The sequence below is a fragment of the Mesoplodon bidens genome (assembly GCF_964165515.1).
Source record: "Mesoplodon bidens genome assembly, chromosome: 1".
In the NCBI taxonomy this organism is placed as follows: Eukaryota; Metazoa; Chordata; class Mammalia; order Artiodactyla; family Ziphiidae; genus Mesoplodon; species Mesoplodon bidens.
The window spans coordinates 174218838-174239867 of NC_138176.1; the positions used below are offsets into that span (position 1 = coordinate 174218838).

At 35.9% G+C, this 21030-nt stretch overlaps 1 protein-coding gene across 1 annotated transcript in view; it reads left to right on the forward strand.

The window, feature by feature from the left end:
- Positions 1-21030, forward strand: part of CTNNA3 (catenin alpha 3) — a 1660471-nt gene that overhangs the window by 457540 nt on the left and 1181901 nt on the right. The window lies entirely within an intron of this gene.

The following is a 21030-nucleotide window of genomic DNA, read 5'->3' on the forward strand; positions in this document are numbered from 1 at the left end:
AAATACATATTGATAATTACCTAAAATGTGTATAGATTAAATACTCCAACCAAAAGACACAGGCTCGCTGAATAGATACAAAAACAAGACACATATATATGCTGTCTACAAGAGACCCACTTCAGGCCTAGTGACTCACACAGACTGAAAATGAGGGGATGGAAGAAGATATTCCATGCCAATGGAAATCAAAAGAAAGCTGGAGTAGCAATCTTCATATCAGATAAAATAGACTTTAAAATAAAGAATGTTGACTTCCAGGGAAGATGGTGGAAGAGTAAGACGCAGAGATCACCATCCTTCCCACAGATACACCAGAAATACAGCTACACGTGGAACAACTCCTACAGAACACCTACTGTACGCTGGCAGAAGACCTCAGACCTCCCAAAAGGCAAGAAACCCCCCACGTACCTGGATAGGGCAAAGCGGAGAGATTCCCGCACAGAGGATCTGTGCCAACCGGCACTCACCAGCCCGAGAGGCTTCTCTGCTCGCCCGCCGGGGCGGGCGGCACTGGGAGCTGAGGCTTGGGCTTCAGTCGGAGCGCAGGGAGAGGACTGGGGTTGGCGGCGTGAACACAGCCTGAAGGGGCTAATGCGCCACAGCTAGCCGGGAGGGAGTCCGGGAAAAAGTTTGGACCTGCCGAAGAGGCAAGAGACTTTTTCTTCCCTCTTTGTTTCCTGGTGCGTGAGGAGAGGGGATAAAGAGCACTGCTTGGAGGAGCTCCAGAGACGGGCGCGAGCTGTGGCTGAAAGTGCGGACCCCAGAGACGGACGTGGGATGCTGGGGCTGCCGCCGCCGCCGCGAGGCCTGTGTGCAAGTGCAGGTCACTGTCCACGCCCCCCTTCCGGGGAACCTGTGCAGCCCATCACTGCTGGGGTCCCAGGATCCAGGGACGGCTTCCTTGGGAGAACCACGGCGCACCTCGAGCTGGTGCAACGTCACGCCGGCCTCTGCCACTGCAGGCTCCACCCACACTGCGTGCCCCTCCCTGCCCCCCAGCCTGAGTGAGCCAGAGTCCCCGAAGCAGCTGCTCCTTTAACCCTGTCCGGTCTGAGCGAAGAACAGATGCCTTCTGGCGACCTACACGGAGAGGTGGGGACAAATCCAAAGCTGAGACCCAGGAGCTGTGAGAACAAAGAAGAGAAAGGGAAATCTCTCCCAGCAGCCTCAGAAGCAGCGGATTAAAGCTCCACAATCAACTTGATGTACCCTGCATCTGTGGAATATATGAATAGACAACAAATCACCCCAAATTGAGGAGCCAGGAGTCAGTGCTATGCCTCTGAGGTGGGAGAGCCAACTTCAGGACACTGGTCCACTAGAGACCTCCCAGCTCCACATAATATCAAATGGCGAAAATCTTTCAGAGATCTCCATCTCAACACCAGCACCCAGCTTCACTCAACGACCAGCAAGCTACAGTGCTGGACACCCTATGCCAAACAACTAGCAAGACAGGAACACAACGCCACCCATTAGCAGAGAGGATGCCTAAAATCATAAAAAGTCCACAGACACGCCAAAATACACCACCAGACGTGGACCTGTCCACCAGAAAGACAAGATCCAGCCTCATCCACCAGAACACAGGCACTAGTCCCCTCCACCAGGAAGCCAACACAACCCACTGAACCAAGCTTAGCCATTGGGGACAGACACCAAAAACAACGGGAACTACGAACCTGCAGCCTGCAAAAAGGAGACCCCAAACACAGTAAGATAAGCAAAATGAGAAGACAGAAAAACACACAGCAGGAGAAGGAGCAAGATAAAAAACCCACCAGACCTAACAAATGAAGAGGAAATAGGCAGTCTACCTGAAAAAGAATTCAGAATAATGATAGTAAAGATAATCCAAGATTCTATTTCCAAGATCCAAAATCTTGGAAATAGAATAGACAAAATGCAAGAAACAGTTAACAAGGACCTAGAAGAACTAAAGATGAATCAAGCATCGATTAAAAACACAATAAATGAAATGAAAAATACTCTAGATGGGATCAATAGCAGAATAACTGAGGCAGAAGAATGGATAAGTGAGGTGGAAGATAAAATAGTGGAAATAACTGCTGCAGAGCAAAATAAAGAAAAAAGAATGAAAAGAAAAGAGGACAGTCTCAGAGACCTCTGGGACAACATTAAACGCACCAACATTCGAATTATAGGGGTTCCAGAAGAAGAAGAGAAAAAGAAAGGGACTGAGAAAATATTTGAAGAGATTATAGTTGAAAACTTCCCTAATATAGGAAAGGAAATAGTTAATCAAGTCCAGGAGGCACAAAGAGTCCCATACAGAATAAATCCAAGGAGAAATATGCCAAGACACATATTAATCAAACTGTCAAAAATTAAACAGAAAGAAATCATATTAAAAGCAGCAAGGGAAAAACAACAAATAACACATAAGGGAATCCCCATCAGGATAACAGCTGATCTCTCAGCAGAAACTCTACAAGCCAGAGGGGGGTGGCAGGACATAATTAAAGTGATGAAGGAGAAAAACCTGCAACCAAGACTACTCTACCCAGCAAGGATCTCATTCAGATTTGAAGGAGAAATTAAAACGTTTACAGACAAGCAAAAGCTGAGAGAGTTCAGCACCACCAAACCAGCTTTACAACAAATGCTAAAGGAACATCTCTAGGCAAGAAACACAACAGAAGGAATATACCTACAATAACGAACCCAAAACAATTAAGGAAATGGGAATAGGAACATACATATCAATAATTACCTTAAATGTAAATGGACTAAATGCTCCCACCAAAAGACACAGATTGGCTGAATGGATATAAAAACAAGACCCATATATATGCTGTCTACAAGAGACCCACTTCAGACCTAGAGACACATACAGATTGAAAGTAAGGGGATGGAAAAAGATATTGCATGCAAATGGAAATCAAAAGAAAGCTGGAGTAGCAATTCTTATATCAGACAAAATAGACTTTAAAATAAAGACTATTGGAAGAGAGAAAGAAGGACAATACATAACGATCAAGGGATCGATCCAAGAAGAAGATATAACAATTGTAAACATTTATGCACCCAACATAGGAGCACCTCAATACATCAGGCAAATACTAACAGCCATAAAAGGAGTAATCGACAGTAACACACTCATAGTAGGGGACTTTAACACCCCACTTTCACCAATGCACAGATCATCCAAAATGAAAATAAATAAGGAAACACAAGCTTTAAATGATACATTTAAAAAGATGGACTTAATTGATATTTATAGGACATTCCATCCAAAAAGAACAGAATACACATTTTTCTCAAGTGCTCATGGAACATTCTCCAGGATAGATCATATCTTGGGTCACAAATCAAGCCTTGGTTAATTTAAGAAAATTGAAATTGTGTCAAGTATCCTTTCCGACCACAATGCTATGAGACTAGATATCAATTACAGGAAAAAATCTGTAAAAAATACAAACACATGGAGGCTAAAGAATACACTACTCAATAACGAAGTGATCACTGAAGAAATCAAAGAGGAAATAAAAAAATACCTAGAAACAAATGACAATGGTGACACGACGACCCAAAACCTATGGGACGCAGAAAAAGAAGTCCTAAGGGGGAAGTTTATAGCAATACAATCACACCTTAAGAAACAGGAAACATCTCGAATAAACAACCTGACCCTGCACCTAAAGCAATTAGGGAAAGAAGAATAAAAAAAACCCAAAGTTAGCAGAAGGAAAGAAATCATAAAGATCAGATCAGAAATAAATGAAAAAGAAATGAAGGAAACAATAGCAAAGATCAATAAAACTAAAAGCTGGTTCTTTGAGAAGATAAACAAAATTGATAAACCATTAGCCAGACTCATCAAGAAAAAAAGGGAGAAGACTCAAATCAATAGAATTAGAAATGAAAAAGGAGAGGTGACAACTGACACTGCAGAAATACAAAAGATCATGAGAGATTACTACAAGAAACTCTATGCCAATAAAATGGACAACCTGGAAGAAATGGACAAATTCTTAGAAATGCACAGCCTGCCAAGACTGAATCAGGGAGAAATAGAAAATACGAACAGACCAATCACAAACACTGAAATTGAAACTGTGATTAAAAACCTTCCAACAAATAAAAGCCCAGGACCAGATGGCTTCACAGGCGAATTCTATCAAACATTTAGAGGAGAGCTAACATCTATCTTTCTCAAACTCTTCCAAAATATAGTAGAGGGAGGAGCACTCCCAAACTCATTCTATGAGGCCACCATCACCTTGATACCAAAACCAGGCAAGGATGTCACAAAGAAAGAAAACTACAGGCCAATATCACTGATGAACATAGATGCAAACATCCTCAACAAAATACTAGCAAACATAATCCAATGACACATTAAAAGGATCATACACCAAGATCAAGTGGAGTTTATTCCAGGAATGCAAGGATTCTTCAATATATGCAAATCAATCAATGTGATACACCATATTAACAAGTTGAAGGAGAAAAACCATATGATCATCTCAATAGATGCAGAGAAAGCTTTCGACAAAATTCAACACCCATTTATGATAAAAACCCTGCAGAAAGTAGGTATAGAGGGATCTTTCCTCAACATAATAAAGGCCATATATGACAAACCCACAGCCAACATCGTCCTCAATGGTGAAAAATTGAAACCATTTCCACTAAGATCAGGAACAAGACAAGGCTGCCCACTCTTACCACTCTTATTCAACTTAGTTTTGGAAGTTTTAGCCACAGCAATCAGAGAAGAAAAGGAAATAAAAGGAATCCAAATTGGAAAAGAAGAAGTAAAGCTGTCACTGTTTGTAGATTACATGATACTATACATAGAGAATCCTAAAGATGCTACCAGAAAACTACTAGAGCTAATCAATGAATTTGGTAAAGTAGCAGGATACAAAATTAATGTACAGAAATCTCTGGCATTCCTGTACACTAATGATGAAAAATCTGAAAGTGAAATCAAGAAAACACTCCCATTTACCACTGCAACCAAAAGAATAAAATATCTAGGAATAAACCTACCTAAGGAGACAAAAGACCTGTATGCAGAAAATTATAAGACACTGATGAAAGAAATTAAAGATGATACAAATAGATGGAGAGATATACCATGCTGCTGGATTGGAAGAATCTATATTGTGAAAATGACTCTACTACCCAAAGCAATCTACAGATTCAATGCAATCCCTATCAAACTACCACTGGCATTTTTCACAAAACTAGAACAAAAAATTTCAAAATTTGTTTGGAAAAACAAAAGACCCCGAATAGCCAAAGCAATCTTGAGAATGAAAAACGGAGCTGGAGGAATCAGGCTCCCTGACTTCAGACTATACTACAAAGCTACAGTATTCAAGACAGTGTGGTACTGGCACAAAAACAGAAAGATAGATCAATGGAACAGGATAGAAAGCCCAGAGATAAATCCACGCACATATGGTCAACTTATCTTTGATAAAGGAGGCAGGAATGTACAGTGGAGAAAGGACAGCCTCTTCAATAAGTGGTGCTGGGAAAACTGGACAGGGACATGTAAAAGTATGAGATTAGATCATTCCATAACACCATACACAAAAATAAGCTCAAAATGGATTAAAGACCTAAATGTAAGGCCAGAAACTATCAAACTCTTAGAGGAAAACATAGGCAGAACACTCCATGACATAAATCACAGAAAGATCCTTTTGGACCCACCTCCTAGAGAAATGGAAATAAAAACAAAAATCAACACATGGGACCTAATGAAACTCCAACGCTTTTGCAAAGCAAAGGAAACCATAAAGAAGACCAAAAGACAACCCTCAGAATGGGAGAAAATATTTGCAAATGAAGCAACTGACAAAGGATTAGTCTCCAAAATTTATAAACAGCTCATGCAGCTCAATAGCAAAAAAACAAACAACCCAATCCAAAAATGGGCAGAAGACTTAAATAGGCATTTCTCCAAAGAAGATATACAGACTGCCAACAAACACATGAAAGAATGCTCAACATCATTAATCATTAGAGAAATGCAAATCAGAACTACAATGAGATATCATCTCACACCAGTCAGAATGGCCAGCATCAAGAAATCTAGAAACAATAAATGCTGGAGAGGGTGTGGAGAAAAGGGAACACTCTTGCACTGCTGGTGGGAATGTGAATTGGTACAGCCACTATGGAGAACAGTATGGAGTTTCCTTAAAAAACTACAAATGGAACTACCATATGACCCAGCAATCCCACTACTAGGCATATACCCTGAGAAAACTATAATTCAAAAAGAGACATGTACCAAAATGTTCATTGCAGCTCTATTCACAATAGCCTGGAAATGGAAACAACCTAAGTGTCCATTATCGGATGAATGGATAAAGAAGATGTGGCACATATATACAATGGAATATTACTCAGCCATAAAAAGAAACGAAACTGAGCTATTTGTAATGAGGTGGATAGACCTAGAGTCTGTCATACAGAGTGAAGTAAGTCAGAAAGAGAAAGACAAATGCCATATGCTAATACATATATATGGAATCTAAGGAAAAAAATGTCATGAAGAACCTAGGGGTAAAACAGGAATAAAGACACAGACCTACTTGAGAATGGACTTGAGGATATGGGGAGGGGGAAGGGTAAGCTGTGACAAAGTGAAAGAGAGACATGGACATATATACAGTACCAAACATAAGGTAGATAGATAGTGGGAAGCAACCGCATGGCACAGGGAGATCAGCTCGGTGCTTTATGAGCACCTGGAGGGGTGGGATAGGGAGGGTGGGAGGGAGGGAGATGCAAGAGGGAAGGGATGTGGGAACAGATGTATATGCACGACTGATTCACTTTGTTATAAAGCAGAAACTAATAAAAATAAATAATAAATAAATAAATAAATAAAATAATGAATGTTACAAGAAACAAGGAAGGACACTACATAATGATCAAGAGATCAATCCAAGAAGAAGATATAACAATGATAAATATATATGCACCCAACATAGGAGCACCTCATTACATAAGGCAGATGCTAACAGCTATAAAAGAGGAAATCGACAGTAACACAGTACTAGTGGAGTAGTTTAACACCTCACTTACACCAATGGAAAAATCATCCAGATAGAAAATTAATAAGGAAACACAAGCTTTAAATGACACAATAGATCAGATAGATTGAATTGATATTTGTAGGACATTCCTTTCAAAAAGAGCAGATTACACTTTCTTCTCAATTGCACATGGAACATTCTCCAGGATAGATTACAGCTTGGGTCAGAAATCAAGCCTCGGTAAATTTAAGAAAATTGAAATCATATCAAGCATCTTTTCTGACCACAATGCTATTAGATTAGAAATAAATTACAAGGAAAAAAAAACGTAAAAAACACAAATACATGGAGGGTAAATAATACATTACTAACTAACCAAGTGATCACTGAAGAAAACAAAGAGTACACCAAGAAATACCTAGAGACAAATGACAACGAAAACACGACATTCCAAAACCTGTGGGATGCAGCAAAAGCGGTTCTAAGAGGGAAGTTTATAGCAACACAATCTTACCTCAAGAAACAAGAAAAATCTCAAATAAACTATCTAACCTTACACCTAAAGGAACTAGGGAAAGAACAAACAAAACCCAAAGTTAGTAGAAGGAAAGAAATCATAAAGATTAGAGCAGAAACAAATGAAATAGAAACAAAGAAAACAATAGCAAAGATAAATAAAACTAAAAGCTAGTGTTTTGAGAAGATAAACAAAATTGATAAACCATTAGCCAGACTCATCGGGAAAAAGAGGGAGAGGAGCAAATTCATAAAATTAGAAATGAAAAAGAAGTTACAACAGACACCACAGAAATACAAAACATCATAAGAGACTACTATAAGCAGCTCAATACCAATAAAGTGGAGAACCAGGAAGAAATGGACTAATTTTTAGAAAGGTATAACCTTCCAAGACTGAACCAGGAAGAAATAGAAAATATAAACAGACCAGTCACATGTACTGAGATTGAAACTGTGATTAAAAATCGTCCAACAAACAAAAGTCCAGGACCAGATTGCCTCATAGGTGAATTCTATCGAACATTTAGAGAAGAGCTAACACCCATTCTTCTCAAACTCTTCCAAAAAATTGCAGAGGAAGGAATACTCCTAAACTCATTCTATGAGGTCACTATAACCCCGATACCAGAACTAGACAAAGATACCACAAAAAAAGAAAATTATAGACCAATATCACAGATGAATATAGATTCAAAAATCCTCAACAAAATACTAGCAAACAGAATCCAACAACCCATTAAAAGGATCATACACCATAATCAAGTGGGATTTATCCCAGGGATGCAAGGATTCTTCAATATACGCCAATCAATCAATGTGATACACCATATTAAGAAGTTGAAGAATAAAAACCATATGGTCATTGCAATAGATGCAGAAAAAGCTTTTGACAAAATTCAACATGCATTTATGATAAAAACTCTCCAGATAGTGTGCATAGAGGGAACCTACCTCAACATAATAAAGGCCATATATGACAAACCCACAGAAAACAGCATTCTCAATGGTGAAAAATTGAAACCATTTCCTCTAAGATCAGGAGCAAGTGAAGCATGTCCACTCTTGTCACTCTTATTTAACACAGTTTTGAAGTCCTAGCCACAGCAATCAGAGAAGAAAAAGAAATAAAAGAATACAAATTGGAAAAGAAGAAGTAAAACTGTCACTGTTTGCAGTTGACATGATATTATACATAGATAATCCTAAAGATGCCACCAGAAAACTACCAGAGCTAATCAATGAATCTGGTAAGTTTGCAGGATACAAAATTAATGCACAGAAATCTCTTGCATTCCTATACACTAACAATGAAAGATCAGAAAGAGAAATTAAGGAAACAATCCCATTCACCATAGAAACAAAAAGAACAAAATACTTAGGAATAAACCTACCTAAGAGGTAAAAGACCTGCACTCAGAAAAATCTAAGACACTGATGAAAGAAATCAAAGATGACACAGTCAGATGGAGAGATATACCATGTTCTGTACTGGAAGAATCAACATTGTGAAAATGACTAGTACCCAAAGCAATCTACAGAAGATGTGGTACACATATATAATGAAATGTTACTCAGCCATAAAAAGGAACGAAATTGGGTCACTTTTGTAGACGTGGATGGACCTAGAGACTGTCATACAGAGTGAAGTAAGTCAGAAAGAGAAAAACAAATATTGTATATTAACGCATATATGTGGAACCTAGAAAAATGGTACAGATGAACTGGTGTGCAGGGCAGAAATAGAGACACAGATGTGGAGAAGAAACTTACGGATGCCAAGGGGGGAAAGTGGTGGGGCGGTGGGGGTGGTGGTGGTGGTGGAATGAATTGGAGTTGACATATATACACTAATATGTATAAAATAGATAAATAATAAGAACCTGCTGTATAAAATAATAAAAAATAAAATTAAAAAATGAATATGTTCTAAGATTTATTCAATATTATATTCAATATTACAGTGAAAGCGACATCTTCTTGGAAGTGCTTACGTTAAAGTTCTTTTTTTTTTTTTTTTTTTTTTTTTTTTTGCGGTACGCGGGCCTCTCACTGTTGTGGCCTCTCCCGTTGCGGAGCACAGGCTCCGGACGCGCAGGCTCAGCGGCCATGGCTCACGGGCCCAGCCGCTCCACGGCATGTGGGATCCTCCCAGACCGGGGCACGAACCCGCGTCCCCTGCATCGGCAGGCGGACTCTCAACCACTGCGCCACCAGGGAAGCCCCGTTAAAGTTCTTTTAAACAGAGGTTTTGAAAATAGAAGAATTCTTGAAGTTTATTATTTTTTTTTGATATAACCAGGTAAAAACTGAAGCAAACAATCCATTATGTGGTGCTGTGCATAGATTGAATTGCTGAACTCTGACAGAAATACGTCTAGGAAAAACGGTTACTACCTCAGGTGAAATGAATTAGATAATTGAAATTTTTTATTGGTGTTCTGGTAAAACTACCCTCTTAGTTCTCACTGAGCTATTCAAATGTTCTATACCTATAATTTAGATAAAAAAATATAAGGGAGTATGTACATATCTAATTTGTTTTATAAGCATGTTGAATGACTTTCTTAAATATTTTCTCTCTTTTATGAACTAATATACAACAGAATGTGAGTTATATTCATTTTGATTTTTTTATAGCTGAATATGTAAACTTTGTGTAAGTTACACTCATTTAATAATGTACTAGTAATATTTATTGATAATCTTGCTAATTTATAGTTTATTACTGACATTTTGCCTTCTTTTACATTTTTAATATCTGAAACTTCCATTCTTTAGATTATTTAGGTGGAAACATTAAAATAAGGGATATACCAGACAAAGGAGAGCCTGTGAGTTCTGTCAATAGCATTTTCTGTTGATAATCATAAGGAGAATTTTGTTCCATTTTCATCACTCACTCTGAAGATTGATAACGTAGTTGCTTGAGAAACATTATTTATGCTATGTGGTTATTATTTCTGCTGCTCCCAACTTGAAGCACTTCATGTGTTTTTGTGAAGAATGTTGGTACTTGATTATAATCATAGCTACATCTCTTTTGATAGACAATTTCACTTTGGAGAATAGGTGTAAGACTTTGAGGGTTTTGAATGTACATTGGATCAATTGCGTCACAGCATATAGAGTGTGTGAATTAATAGGGTTTATTATATCATGTTTATTAACATACAGACAACTTTTTCCTACTTGTTGGTTTTATGCTTCAGCTTGTTTAAACGATTTTTTATAACTTCCTACATGTCCTGGTAAGTCATGACCAAAGCCTTGCTCAGGATCTGAAGTGTATTAGATGATTAATAAATATTTGTGGAATGAATGACTATCTGATACATATCTGTGTGGTATATAGAGAATTCTGTTTTAGCAAGTGTAGCTTCCTTTGCAGCATTCTATTCACTGATCATCAGGAATAGATGGTAGTGCATGTAAAGGTAAAAATAATATTAGCAAGAAACTGAGGTGAGACCTATCCCACCAGTTATTAAAATATGTTATAAAGCTACATTAAATAAAATCTTATATGAAAGGTGCAGGTTTTATTTTCCCCACTTTACAGGGATGAAATAAAGGCTTAGGCAGTTTAAATCACTCTCTCAATGTAAGTGAAAGGCCAAGATTCACACTCAGGTGTTCTGACTTCTAAGCTGACTGAAAAAGAGTGCCCTGGTACTTTGAGGTTATGTCTTTATTTTTTAAAAGACATATATTAACCAAACATATTTGTAATGATGAAACCCAACATAACAAAATTAAAATCTTCAAGCTAATTAATATGAAAATGTAATATCATATTTCATTCTGGTAATTAATGGAAACATTATATTTTTCTATTATGATTCCAAAATAGTTGATTAATATCTAGAATCCAAAATAATAATGTGTTTGATTCATAATTGCCATTTTCTTTTTAAATTTTTAAGAATTTTAATTTTTTTAAATTAGTTTTAAGTTTCAGAAGTAATACACAATTAGGCTATAATCATAAAATTAAAAATTTGACCACCACTCAAATCCGGTTCTTTTCAGACATAGCAATTGTCATGGCACTGGTATGTTTTCTTAAACTTTTTCCTAGGCTCCAAAATACTTATATCTACTCAGAGAAAATCTCAAGTATTGTAGTATGCTTGTTTTTTTAATATATATGATGCCACTGCACATATCATTCTGCAACTTTTTTTTATTCTACAATGTATTCTGGCAATCTTTCCAACTTATTTTGTATAGATTCACCTTACATTGTTCACTTCCAAATACATGAGAGCCAGGATCTCAGTCTTCTCAAAAGTTAACATTTCTGTGTTTCTCAAGGCCACAGGATTTTCTTTCACCATAACTCATATTGAATAAAATAACCCTTACATTGTAGTTCTTTCCTGATAGATAGGATTTAGTGGGCAAAGAAAAAAAATGATCAGCAGTGATGATTTAAACTACAACTACTCCAGTAAAAGATTTAGTACATTTTAAGTTATTCCCTGTATCATTATTTGGGTTGGTTATCACACTCTCAGTCCTGGGTCATATACAACTTTTATATTTTAAAATACCTATGAGTATGCATATGATTTTACAACTTTATCATTCTTTCACAGGATCTGATTTTCCTATAGTCCTGTTCTATAGATAAATGTAACATATATTCTCTTTCTGATTGAACAGCCCTTTTCCTTGCCTTTTAGGCAGTTTTCGGTGTCTTTTTAAGTTCAGATTGGATGCTTTAACTATATTATTTTAGGGGTAGAATCCATCTCTTCCCTTTTGTTTGTTTTCAGGCTTCAGAGTATTCTGCCTCTTGCTTTAAGTTTCACATAATTATAACCCAGATGCCTGTTCAAGTTGACCTGATAAAATAAGATCTGGATAAGATTAACTCCAAATTTTCAATTCCATGTTCTGTCAAAATCCAAAGCCCTCCCTGAGAATCCTGTGAGTTCTCTGGAACTTACATCTGCTTTGCCTTTAATCATCTTGATTATGCACCAAATTGCCCAGAGGTATGCCTGGTTAATTTATAAACTTCCATATTCTTTTTATTTATACCGCACATCTACATTGTAGTTATATATTGATATTTATGTGATTATTTGGTTAATATTTGTCAGTACCTCTAGGCTGTGAGCCCTGTGAAGTGAGCAGGGATGCTCTCAATTTTATTACCCATTCCTACTATTTGGTACATAGTAGGCTCTGAAGATGGACTCAAAATATAAGAAAGGAATAACTGAAGAAGGCTTGAGATAAGAGCACAGAAAGAGAAGTTAGCCTTGAAAAGAAAGTGGTGATTCGGGGGGTGGGGGGGTGGAAAGAGAGAGAGGGAAATGGAGAGGGAGAAGGAGAGATCTTCCTTGAAGACAGATGAGAAGAAAAAATGGACAGAAAAGCATATTGAGATAGAAGTAAATGGAGAGATTTCCCAGATGGTCTCATCTCAGTTTCCCCAGAGTAGTAGAAAGTGGGTGGATTGGAGGTTATATAAAATTGAGAATGCGGAGGATGATAACAACATAGATAAATTTTCTCATAGCTAATGAGCCAGGATTCAAACCCATGATAACTGCTCCTAGATCTTGTAATCCTTTAACTATACTGCCTCCTAAAATGCAGCAATCCAATAGAAGATAATGAAGTTAGGACTCTTACTTTTTTGAAAAAATATTTTCTTGTCAGCAATCAAAGTGTTAGGGAGGTAAGGTTATATTGGACAGAACCTAGAAAAAAGAGAAAATATATTCTACATTCATTAGAGTGGGATCCTGAAAATAAAGCATCCAATTGTTTGTCTTTCATGAAGTTAATGCCATGAAAACATACTGAAAGAGTGTTACAACACACTGCTATACTAGTTCAGAAGAGATTATTATTTTATTAAGATGAGCTTTGTTTCTTTTTTATAAACTACTTTATTGCAGTATGATTGACATGTAAAAAGCTGGACATGTTTAATGTATACAACTAGATGATTTTGGGAATAAGTATACACTTGTGAAACCACCACCACTATCAAGGCCATAAACATACCCTTCACCACCCAAAAGTTCCTCTGACTCTCTTTATTATTATTGTTGTTATTATTATTATTAATAGTTTATGGTAAGAACACTTAACATAAGATCTTAGTAAATTTGCATGCAATTATCCAGTTTTACCAGCACCATTTATTAAAGAGATTATACTTTCCCCATTTTGTGTTGTTGGCACCACTGTTGAAGATCCTTGACTGTAGTAAGCATGGGTTTATTTTGGGGCTCTCTCTCCTGTTATGCTGGTCTATGTGGCAGCTTTTATTGCAGTACCATACTGTTTGTTTTTTTTTTTTACCACAGCTTTGTAATATAGTTTGAAATCAGGAAGTGTGATGCCTCCAGCTTTGTCTTCCTTCCTCAAGACTGTTTTGACTATTGGGGATCTTTTGTAATTCCATATGAATTGTAGGATTGTTTTTTCTACTTCTGTGAATCATGCTTTTGGAATTTTGGTAGGAATTGTATTGAATTGGTAGATTGCTTTGGGTTTTATCGACATTTTAACAATTAATTCTTCCAATCCATGAACATGGAATATCCTTCTATTTATTTTTTGTTTATTATTTTATTTTATTCTTTAGTTTCTTTAATCAATGCTTTATAGTTGTCAGTATACAGATCTATGACCTCCTTGGTTAAATTATTCCTAAGTATTTACTGAATAATCATTGTTAGTATATAGAAATGCAACTGATTTTATATTGTTGATTTTTATCATGCAATTTTACTGAATTTATTATTAGTTCTAACAGTTTTTTGGTGGTATCTTTAGAGTTTTCTATATATAGGATCATGTCATCTGCTGAAAGAGAAAATTTTACTTCTTCCTGTCCAATATGGATGCCTTTTATTTCTGTTTCTTGTCCAATTGCTCTGGCTAGGACTTCCAGTACTATGTTAAATAAAAATGGCAAGAATGGGACATCTTTGTCTTGTTTTGGTCTTAGAGGAAAGGCTTTTAGCTTTTTACTGTTGACTATGATGTTAATGGTGGGCTTGTCATATATGGCCTTTATGGTGATGATATACATTCCTTGTATACCTAATTTGTTGAGAGTTTTTATCATGAAGGATGTTGAATTGTGTTAAATGCTTTTGCAGCACCTACTGAGAAAATATAATATTTATCCTTCATTCTGTTAATGTGGTATATCACATTTATTGATTTGCATAGGTAGTACCAATCTTGCATCCCAGGGATAAATCCACTTGGATATGCTGTATGAACATTTTAATATACTGTTGATTCAGTTTGCTAGCATTTTGTTGAGGATTTTTGCATCTATATTTGTCAGGGATGTTGGCCTGTACTTTTCTTTCCTTGAAATATCCAAATCAGGCAGCTTTGGTATTAGAGTAATGCTGGCCTCAAAATGAGTCTGGAAATGTTCCCTTCTCTTTAATTTTTTGGAAAAGTGTAAGCAGCATTGATATTAGTTCTTATATATTTGGTAGAATTCACTAGTGAAACATCTGATCTTGGTTTTTTTCTTTATTGGGAAATTTTAAATTATTGATTCAATCTTGATCTGTCCAGATTTTCTATTACTTCATGATTCAGTCTTGGTAGCCTGTGTATTTCTAGGAATTTACACATTTCTTCTAGGTTATCCAATTTGTTGCTACATAATTGTTTATCATAGTCTCTTACAATTCTTTGTATTTCTGTGGAATCAATTGTAGTGTCTCCTGTTTCATTTACAATTTCATATTACAATTATATTTATTTGAGTCTTCTCTCTCTCTTTTTATTTTAGTTAGTCTAGCTAAAGGTCTTTCAGTTGTTTATCTTTTCATTAAACCAACTAATCTTTTGTTGATCTTTTCTAGTGTTTTTCTAGTTTCTATTCCATTTATTTGTTTTCATCTTCATTATTTCTTTCCTTCTTTAACTTTGGGCTTAGTTTGTTCTTCTAGTTCTAGTTTCTTGAGGTGTAAAGTTTGGTTGTTTTTTTTAGGTCTTTCTTTTTTTCTTAATGTAGGCATTTATTGTTATTAACTTTTCTCTTAAAACTGCTTTTGCAGCATGTCATAAGTTTTTGTATGTTATTTTCAGTTGTCTCAAGATATTTTAAAATTTTCCTTTGATTTCTTCTTTGATCCATTGGTTGTTCAGGAATGTGTTGTTTAGTTTTAATATATATGTGAATTTTCTAATTTTACTCCTATTATTGCTTCCTATTATTATTGCACATACCATGTGGGTGAAAAAGATACTCGATATGATTTCAGTCTTAAATTTAAGACCAGTTTTATGGCTTAACATACGATCTATCCTGGAGAACATTCTGTGTATACTTGAGAATGTATATTCTGATGCTATCAGATAGCATGCTTTGTATATGTCTATAGTCCATCTGGCCTAATGGGTAGCTTAGGTCCAGTGTTTTCTTATTTATTTTCTGTCTGGTTGAACTGTCCATTACTGAAAGTGGAGTACTGAAGTTCCCTACTATTATTGTATTTTTGTCTATTTCTCCCTTCAAATTGGTTAATATTTGCTTTATGTATTTAGGTGCCCTGATATTGGGTGCAATATATATTTATAATTGCTATATTCTTTTGATTGACACTTTTACCATCATATAATGTCATTCTTTGTCTCATGACAGTTTTTTACTTAAAGCCTATTTTGTTTGATATAATTATAGCTACCCCTGCTTTCTTTTGGTTACCATTTTCATGGAATATCTTTTTCCATCCCTTCAATTTCCTTAAAGCTAATGTAAGTATCTTTTGGGCAACATATAGTTGGATTTAGGACTTTTGTTTTTGAATCTAGTCAGCCACTCTATGTCTTATGATTGGAGAATTTAGTACATTTACATTTCAAGTACTTATTGGTAGGTGAGGACTTACTATTGCCGTTTTGTTAATTATTTTCTGACTATTTTGTAGTTCCTTTGTTCCTTTATTTCTCTCTTGTTATTTTCCTCTGTGATTTGATAAGTTTTTATCATTGTATGCTTTGATTACTTAATATTTATCTTTTATGTATCTACCACAGGTTTTTTCTTTATGATTATAATGTGGTTAGCATAACAACTTTTATAGTTATGATAGTCTATTTTGAATGGATAACAACTTAATTTTGATCACATACAAAAACTCTACACTTTTATTCCCCCTACATTTTATGTTATTGACATTACCATTACATCTTTTTATGTTATGTATCCATTAGGAAAATTTTGTAGCTATAGTTATTTTTAATACTTTTGTCTTTTAACCATTATATTAGATTCTAAGTGACTTACCCACCATTATTACAATACTATAGTATTCTGAATTTAACTATATATTTACCTTTACCAATGAGTTTTATGCTTTCATATGTTTTCACATTGTTAGTTAGCATCCTTTGCTTCTATTTGCTTCTATTTGAAGATATCTCTTTAGTATCTCTTGTAACACAGGTCTAGTTGTGATGAACTTCCTCAGCTTTTGTTTGTGTCGGAATGTCTTTATCTCTCCTTCATTTCTGAATAGCTTTGCCAGTTATAATATTTTTAGTTGGCACTCTTTTTTACTTTCAGCAGTTTGATATATCATCCCACTCTCTCCTGGCCTGCAAGGTTTCTGTCGAGAAATCTGCTCATAGTGTTATGGGGGGCTCTCTAGTGATAAATGAGTTGCTTTTCTCTTGCTGCTTTCAAAATTCTTTTTGTCTTTGACGTTTGGCAGTTTGATTATAATGTGCCTTCAGAAGATGTCTTTATGTTCAATCTTTTTTTGGTTCTCTGTACTTCATGTATCTGGTTATTCATTTCCCTCCCCCATTTGTGAAGTTTTCTGTCATTATTTCTTTAAATAAGATCTTCAACCCTTTCTCCTTCTCTGTTCCTTCTATGAATCCAATAATGTGTATATTGGTTTTTTGGATGGTGTCCCATAAGTGCTGTAGGCTTTATTAATTCTTTTAAATTGTTTTTTCTTTTTGTAACTCTGACTAGATAATTTCAAATGATGTGTCCTTGAGTTTGCTGATCTTTTCTTCTGCATGCTGTAGTCTGTTGTTTAGTCTCTCTAGTGGATTTGTAGTTCATTCATTATATTCTTCAGCTCCGGGATTTCTGTTTGGTTCTTTTTTTATGGTATCTGTTTCTGAAACTTCTCATTTTACTCTTGTATTATTTTCCTGATTTTGTTGAGTTGCCTATTTGTGTTCTTTTTAATCTAACTGAGCTTCTTTAAAATGATTACTTTGAATTCTTTTTCAGGCAATTAATAAATCTCCATTTCTTTGGGGTCACTACTAGAGTTTATTTTGTTCCTTTGGTAATATCATATTTCTTTGAGTCTTCATGTTCCTTGAAACCTTGTATTCCTGTCTTCACATTTGAAGAAGCAGTCACTTCCTCCATGTTTTACTGACTAGCTTCAGGAGGAAAGGTCTTCATGAGTCAGCCTTGCCAGAAATACTGAGGGTCTCTTAGATTCTTTCTATGGATGCACTTGCTCCATTCCTCTTGTTCCCTGTGAAGAAGTCTTAGACTCTGTGCCTTCTCTCGATCCCACAAAGCCAGGCCAGGTGTTGAGAGCCTCCTATTTATTTTCTCTAGGGCAGTACCCTGAAGTGTTTGTTCAGCATTGTGCACCTTTTCCCAATAGAGCAGATTCAGCTGGATGCCAATATCTGTGTGCTGTCTGTGGGAGCTTGCATGCATTGTCTGCAGGGGAGCATGGAGTGTTGGCTACAGGAGGGGGCTGCATGAAGCAGTGGGGGTGCACGGTGGCTAATCATGGGGTCTGCAGGTGGGCATCCTACTGGGTTCATGGTCAGAGCTCTTATTAGAGTCTGTAATCTAGTTAGTAGGATCTGCTGCTGGTTGTTGATATCTGTATACTGGTTTCTATGAACTCCTACCCTTTTTCTCTACTCTTTGCTGTTCCTAGATTATTTAGCTGTTTCAATCCCCTCAATTTTCTGGGTGTGGAGAGATGGAAATGGGACTCTTGGACACCTTCCCGCAAGGCTGGGGAGTCAAGTGTTCACTTTGTTTTCGCTTTTCCCAATGGGAGAAGTTGCAGGCCAAGGTGAGTCTCTCTTGGTCTGGGCTGTGTTGCCTTGGGAGAGAGGTGACATGGGTAAAGTGAAACTGTTCTTCTTATCCTCTTCTGTGTTTCTGTTCTTTGGTGGTTTTGCTCCACGTGGGTACTGGAACCCCTCAGTTGTTCTCCCAGGCTTTCATAATGGTATTCTCATTATTGTTATTGTTAAAATCAGTATTTCTTTAGGGGTATGACATATGGAACTTCCTATTTCATCATCTCACTGATGTCCAGAAGAGATCATTCTTTATTCCAGTAGGTCTTAAATGTCCAGTGATATTTCATAGAACATTAAAGTTATTTTAAAAAACCTCACCTTTTAATTGACTCAATGACAAAGTTAGTGAAAACTTCTATAGGATATGAATAGGGGGACATTAGATTTAGGCAGAATCAAGAGGCTGCATGTGAGCATCAGGTGTCAGAGCAGGCAATGGTTTGAGTTTAGATGAGCTTGAAGAATCTGAGTCTTAAAAGTCAACAAACAAGTAAAAATCCAAAGGCTAAGATAGTTTGGGGAATGGTCGTGGAGAGCAGGAACTGGGGTGAACTTATTCCTACAACAGAGGATGTTTTCTGACATGAAATCACAGCCAGAACAGCTAAAATTACTAGTTTCTTCTTGTAATACTTATAGATGTATAGGTTTCAAACTTAATCAACTTTTCCTATCATTACAATGCTGGAAACATGTTAACTGTCCCTATCACATCTACTAATTGCATTTGAGCAATCAAAGAAAAATTCTCTTGCCCTCAGTGTCTCTTCTTAATGATGATGTCACATTGGAGGGACATTTTCAAAAAGGTTTTAATTGGTCAATTATTGTTATGAAAATTGGAGTGGAATGTTTGTACTAAATTAGTGAGCCAAAGAGGACATGGTAAAAATGGCAAATGAAATAAGGAAGTATATTTAGATGTAAATGAATCCTTGTCTGATGGGCAAGCCCATGGTTGGGATTATCATCTCACCAAAAAAATTATGCATTGGATAAAGAAAATGTTAAATTTGACATTTGTAAAATTAATATTCTTTCTTTTTAAAAATTTGTTTCCATCTAAAAGAGAAAAATGGAGATACTCAGTAGAGAAGTAGAAAAATAAGAAGGAAATAGAGGCATGAAAGGAAGAATTCTTCTGAATAATTTTAAGATATTTAACCATTTTCTATAAGATCTATTTCTAGTTTATATTTTACATTATATCATACAATATGTGAACATTACACAGTACTATTTTTTCTTTTTGTATAATTGTTTTAGTATTATTTTTCTTTCCATAATGATTTTCTCTCCCTAACTTGGCCTAGAGCTGTAGCTTTTAAAATTTTATCCTGGCTACCTTAGATTCCCTAATATTTATTATAATATGATATAGTACAACCATCAGTGTAAGATTATATCTGTACACAATATACACACACAGTATACATATACCTCTCTCTATATATATGTAAATATATATGATTGTGCACTCTGAAGATCAATGATTTTCAGTGTGTATCTTTGTGTGTAAAGACTCACACATTCTGAAGATCACTATATGATTTCATTTTATTTTAAAGCTTCTACAGAGAGCTTTCATTTGATACTAACTAGGTCTCCAATTATGACATTATGCCCAAACCTTGAAAGGCTTCCTCTCTTACTGTATTTTAATAAAGGATCCTTAGAGCCTCATATTCTCCACCTTTTCTTCAAAGTCTGTAGATTATCTTGACTTTTGTTGCCTGAAGACATATCTAATGGAAACCTTAAAAATACCATGTCAGATTTCAATGGTGGGAAATGGCTGGAAATTATAATCAACAGGAAGATGGAATTTTACTTTTAAAATGAATAATTAAAATTTAGAATTCTCTTTGATACGTTAGTATTAAGATTAATTAGATTGTATGATTTACAGTGAGGCATAACGAAAACAGTATTGAATTAGGTATTATAAGACCTTAATACTTGTTTGAGCTTCACCATTTAATAGCTTAATGACCTTGGGCAAGGCAGTCTCAGCCTCACTCACCATCATTGAAATGTGTGGTTAACAATATCTTTACTGCCTACCTCTTTATAGTGTTGTCAAGATGAGATGATATATATGAAAATATTTTGTAAACAATGAAGTGCTAAATGAAAATGACAATTGTAAAGAACGGTTAATATGTGCCAGACACTGTATTAAGCATTCATATCATTCTTACAGCAGTTTTATGAGATAAACAATGTTAATATTCCAGTTTTACACATCAGGAAGGTGAGGCTTACAGTACATAAGACACCTGAGTGAGCTCACACTATTGGTGAATGGGAAGGGCAAGATTTGAATACAGATTTGACTGACACTAGAATCAGTGCTCATAATTTCACAATTTTTATCACTGCCCTGAATAATAATTGCTTT